Here is a 6,000-nt window from a genome sequence, read left to right as displayed (position 1 = left end):
GGCTGTAGCGCTATTTGTCATATGCAACGAGTTTTAAATAGCTAAAAATCATTGATAAATGGGACCTTTGGTACTCTTTACTTAGCACGGCGCCCATCGCGGCCATCGCGGGCATTGAATGCACTAAAAAAATCGGGTGCGACGCGACCGATGCCCGCGATTTCCCATAGGGAACAATGTTAAATGTCTCAATTGACCCGATTTTCCTGTTCAATGCCTCAATTGACCCGATTTTTCCATAGGAAACAATGTTAAATGGCCCACAGAGGCCAAATAGGCACCCTGAAGTGTGAAATGGCCCCCACAATTGTTAACGCCATCCCACGATCAACGTGAACCCGAAGCGTGGCGAGCGCAGCGAGCCCGCGAGGGGCGGGGGTACGCGTCCTACGACCTTTTCATACCCCCACTATCCACGTCGGCGTCCAGTTGAGAATAGAATAGTGTGGCGAGCGCAGCGAGCCACCGAGCCCGAAGCGTGGCGAGGGGACGCGGATACCTGTGAAGCCCGCGAAGGGACGCGTTTACCTGTGAAGGTATCCGCGTCCCCTCGCGGGGCTCGCTGCGCTCGCCACGCTTTGGGCTCGGTGGCTCGCCACACTATTCTATTCTCAACTCCACGCCGACGTGGATAGTGGGGGTATGAAAAGGTTGTAGGACGCGTACCGCCGCCCCTCGCGGGCTCGCTGTGCTCGCCACGCTTCGGGTTGACGTTGATCGTGGGGTGGCGTTAACAATTGTGGGGGCCATTTCACACTTCAGGGTGGCTATTTGGCCTCTGTGGGCCATTTAACATTGTTTCCTATGGAAAAATCGGGTGAATTGAGGCATTGAACATGAAAATAGGGTCAATTGAGACATTTAACATTGTTCCCTATGGGAAATCGCGGGTATCGCGTCGGTCGCGTCGCACCCGATTTTTAGTGCATTCAATGCCCGCGATTTTTTTACCTGCGATGCCCACGATTAAAATCGTGGGCGCCGTGCTAGGTAAAGAGTACCGGAACTTTAATCACAGGTACATGAGAAGACAAAAAAAGCACAAAAAAGGCTGTTGTAGGCGTGTCATGGGTGTGTCATGTGCATCTCATGGGCGTTCTTGTACAGGCAGCTGAGTAGTCTCACAGCACCTCTGCTACAGTTGCCATATTTGTTGAGTCACTGATGTTTGCCGATGTTTCACCGATATACACGGTCCATCCATACTCAGGGGAGCAAAGTAGGAGTTGTCTCTTATACCACTAGCAATCTGGGTCAGACCCAGTAAATTGTCCCGATTCAGTGCAAAGTTGGACCTGGGTTTAAGACACATTTCCACTACAGTGCTACCTGGTAAATTGCTGGATTAGCCCCGTTTAAAATTAACCTGGTTACAGGACTTTTTTCCCCTAGAGATTACATAAGAAAAGGCCTTTTCTACCAAGGGGGAGGTCACAAAACAGGGCCAACATTACACCATTAGACAAAAGGGTCACCATTTAAAAATATTACCATATTAAAGAAGACACCACATTTATTCATTTAAAAAAAAAAAAAAAAATATTTTTCAAAAGTGTCTTCCACACGACATGTAAAACTTGCTGCATACCTGAGCTTTTGGCATGCATAAACATGAAAATAGTGCACTGAACAAGTGCACATAAAATCGTAAAAGGTGCAAGATGTGGGGTTAACCAAACTGTGTACACAAGGCAGCGTCAGAGTTCAACAGCCATATGGGATGCAGGCCAAAGTTGGACGTTTTTGGAAAGGGGCAGTCATGTAACATGGCATGCTTTGGCCTTGTAAATGGTTGCCCCATTATAAAAAAAATAGTAAAGCAATGCAATAAAAAATTGGACACCAAAGAAAAAAACAGGTATTTCTATTCAGCGGTGTAAAAGGGGTGTTGTCACTGCTAGGGGGGTTTGGCCCTCTATACTCCATGGCTTCTGGACTTAGTGGTGCACTGGTAACATTGCTGGTGGCATAGTGGAAGTGATTGGGGTGTAGCTAGCACCAGTGGTGGGGGCATAGCTAGTGGAAGTGCTTGGGGTGTAGCTAGCACCAGTGGTGGGGGCATAGCTAGTAGCTGTGCTGGGGGCGTGGCTACTGAGTCCTCTATATTGTGGACACTCTTGGTGTGGCTGGTGTTCAGACAATGTGCTAGGGGCGTAGCGAGTTAACCCTCTACTGAGTTGCCCATATCCATACTCCTGGTGTGCTGGGTATGCTGGGGCCTGTGGAGCATGTGGCGGATGGGGTTAATGCGGATGAGGTGTATACCTACGAGCAAATAAATATCTGTTCCAAGAAGGACAACTGTCTGTCCTGCATGTCCTTTAATTGTTCCAAGAAATAGTGCTGCAGCTGTCTTCTATTCTCTAAAAACTTCTGCACCCGAGCATCCTGCTTGGCCTGCATGTCGAAGTCCATTTCCCGCAGCTGATCTCTTACTATGGACGAGAAAGCTCTTGCTGCTTTCTGGGGGCCACTTTGTTTTTTCTTCTTTGGTAGCACGTTGTAAACTGCAAGTGGGACAAACAAAAACACAATTAATAAAAAGCCTAGATAAAAATAGAGGTGTTTGCATACATGTGCTTGTGGCTCATCCCACCTGCACTATAGCGGCACTCTGCAACATATACCGTTTGGATTACTGTCTGGGAAAAATTTTGATGCTATTAAGACTTTGGGCCTTATTCTGATCGGTGCGGATATTCCCGCATGCGGACGGACCGCCGATGTTGATCGTCTGCGCATGTGCAGAGGTCACTCTGCGCATGTGCAGGCGATTTCGCCGCACGGATTCTTTATACGCCGCACAGGGGGCGTAGAGGGGCGTAGAGGGGCGTGAGGGGCTACTTAGCCTCATTACCCTATGCATACGCCCCACGTTTCATGGGCGTTCCCATGCAAACGCGGGGCGTATGCATGGTAATGAGGCCGTGACGCGTGGGTACGGGGCGGGCATCTGACATCGCCGGATGTCAGCTGCCCGCCCCCATACATGATTTCACACGGACAAGTGTCCGTGTGGTCTTGTGTTGCGGGACCTGGTGGAGCGTGCGGCCCTGCATTCGATGTTCGGCGACCATCGAATGCAGGGGCTGCTCCCAACATGGAGGAGGCGTATCCCCGTCCAATTTCATGCGGATCGCCACATATCCGCGTACGGACGGCAGGTGGCGATCCGTATGGAAGGCGGGGATTCGCCTGCACGGTTGCGGCCGCATATTCTGATCGGGCCGCACCGATCAGAATAAGGCCCCTTATTATTTTCTATTTGACCGCAGTTGAGGCATTTGCCTGCAGGGTGACTGCTCCATTGTTGCCTTGGACTCCCCCTCCATCATGTACTGTGCGGTGTCAGACAAGAGAGATCTATCGAGTCCACTGCGTTCCTCATCACCATCATCCAGAATCAGGAGTGGAGAAGTTGGACAGCATGGTGCCAGGACTGCCTGTCAGGTGGCTCCTGGCTTCTCTCCATCTGGCTGGCCAAAGAGGATGACAGTGCCACAGGAGCTGCTGTCCCCCTGCCTCCACAGAGGGACAGTGATGCGGGTGGGACACGGTACAGCCTCAAAAAAGCAGGACTGTCCCTCAAACATCTGGACAGTTCGGAGGTATGGCCAGAAAGTCCAAGTTTTGTTAATATAAAAAAACACAGGCAAACATAATTCTTTTTTTTTTTGCTTATTTTTAAGATGATTATAGCAAATCTTGTTGCATTATAAATCTTTAAACTTGTGTTTGTGGAATAGAATAGAGGGAGGTGCCAAAAAAGCGGAACCAACTCAGACAAAGCATAAGGCTAAGCTGGTTTGTATCCATCTGACTTATTCAATATTATAGAATCTGAACTAAACACTACAATGATCAGCGTGTTCTCCGGTCCTTTGGGGTAATTCAGACCTGCTCGCTAGGCTGCATATATTCTGAGCCTAGCGATCAAGTGAACACCGCCACGCCAAACGCATGCACCCCACCCCTATCCGAATCCCCTCACTATGCTGCGAGCAGATGTTGTACGCTTATACATCCGCTCGCATGCGCCCGTACCGTCTCACCATCAAATTACTTTTTCTCTGTTAGCATACGAAAGGTAGCCCAAGAGCTACTATTTTTTGCCCACAGATTGTTCCAAGAATTGGGGGCAGGCGCTGATGTGACGTCAGCCACCCGCTCTGAGCAGGCAGGCGTTCCTTGGGGCCCTCCCACCGTTCATTTGTGTGTGTCCACCATTTTTGTGGGTGCGCGCATGAAACGCCGGGTGCCCACCCTGAAATCCCCCCTGTCTGTCAATCACTGTGCGAGCACCCTGGCGAGTGAATATTTCACCGACGGCGCTCGCTGCGGGGGATTGCACATGCGCAGTCCCCCACCATTGGAGACGGTGGGCCGAATTCGGACCTGTACGAACACATCTGAATCGGCCCCCTTATGCAATAGCCAAGTTTGCAATCCTCTGACTACTGGTGTACTATTAAATTAAGATGCCCAGAATCAATCCTGCGGTTGAGCAACGCGCACACTAAGTCGGTTACAACATCGTCATGTTCTGTCCTTCTGAAATGAAGAGGTTTAAGTTGTTTATTCACAAAACATGCCCTGTAATGCTGATTGTCTATATAAACTAGTCAGTTACCTCATGGCAAACACGTATTTCATCATATTGGTCTGACTCAGTAAATTCTCTCCTCCACTTATCCTGTTACGGAAATAGTCATATGATAATGTCATACACCCATCCATTGTGTGCAGATACTGATGGGACTGTTCTTGGTTCAAGCAACAACTTACGATGATGATCGCTTCCATCTGACTGTTAAGAAGTCCTGACATTGGTTGTATTCTCATGTGTCATGTCAGTCTAAAGACATAGTTGTTACCCCCCCTCCCCTCCTGCATTTTGCAGGATACTCCCAGAAATAAAAGCAATCTCCCTCACTCCCTACAGAGTCTAGAAATCTCCCTAATTTTACCTAACCCGTATTATGCAGCTGTTACATTTTTTTGGGAAAAACAGAGATATATACATTCAAATGGAACCATCAGCGCCATTTCCCTGCATTGGTTCAAGTACAACGGTCCCTATGGCTACATGCATTTTACATAAGGTTTCTCCTGGCCACTTATGGTATAAATGTTCAACAGAGTCTAGGTTGACAATCACTAGGTCGACCGCTAATGTTCTACAGAAAGTAGGTCGACATGTAAGAATGGTTGACATGAACATTTTCGACACAGGAAAGATCGACCTGAGTTTTCCTTGTTTTTTATGTCTATGTCAACATATGTCGACATGGACAAGATATGAGTGCACCGCTCGCTATGCTTCGGGCATGGTGGATTATAAAAAATAATGAAAAACTCATGTTGACCATTTCCTGTGTTGACCAAGTTCATATAAACCTTTTGCTTGTGTCGACCCTCTGTCAATGTTGATCTAGTGTACTTTAAAAAATTTTAGCTGTTGCCCTACTCACTGTCGACCTAGTGATTGTTGACCTACCTTCCGACCGGATACCGCCGATTATATGTAACCACTTGTAAAACACAATACATGAACCAGCCCTGACATGGATCTATCTTCTTCAACAAGTGCAGTAGATCTTACTAACTGCTTTGGAGCTCATCCACACTTGGATGTAAATCATTTTATGACAGACCGCTCAGATGTAGCCATACACGTCCATGCTTCTAGGCGTCACAATCCCCCTGACGTGCTCTTTCAAAAGTAGGCAAATAGATCTTCAATTTAAACATTTATAATATAAAGATAATCGATATACCTTATATTTAATAAGTAAATGTTGCTGGCACTCTAGGGATAAATACAACTCAACACAACGGAATCTATTCCAACGTTTCAGAACGTGCTTGATCTTTCATCAGGGATAACACATCCTGAAACACTGGAATATCTTTTATTGTGTTAAATGTTATCCTCTAACATTTTTTGTATATACAATGTACTGTGGGCCTGCTTTATGCATGAAAGAAGTCATATAACTG

The 6,000-nt window shown here is 47.4% G+C and overlaps 1 long non-coding RNA gene across 1 annotated transcript in view; it reads right to left on the bottom strand.

Annotated features, from left to right (window-relative positions):
• Nucleotides 1-1,495: 1,495 nt before the first annotated feature.
• LOC146035364 (uncharacterized) overlaps nt 1,496-6,000 on the bottom strand; it is a 36,579-nt gene continuing 32,074 nt past the window's right edge. The window contains exon 2 of the long non-coding RNA XR_014460626.1: nt 1,496-2,507. This is a non-coding gene — a long non-coding RNA (uncharacterized LOC146035364). The remainder of the gene's footprint in view (nt 2,508-6,000) is intronic.

This window comes from Crinia signifera, chromosome 9, assembly GCF_055691185.1.
Source record: "Crinia signifera chromosome 9, ASM5569118v1, whole genome shotgun sequence".
Taxonomy (NCBI): domain Eukaryota; kingdom Metazoa; phylum Chordata; class Amphibia; order Anura; family Myobatrachidae; genus Crinia; species Crinia signifera.
This window is presented reverse-complemented; position numbering and strand designations above follow the sequence as displayed.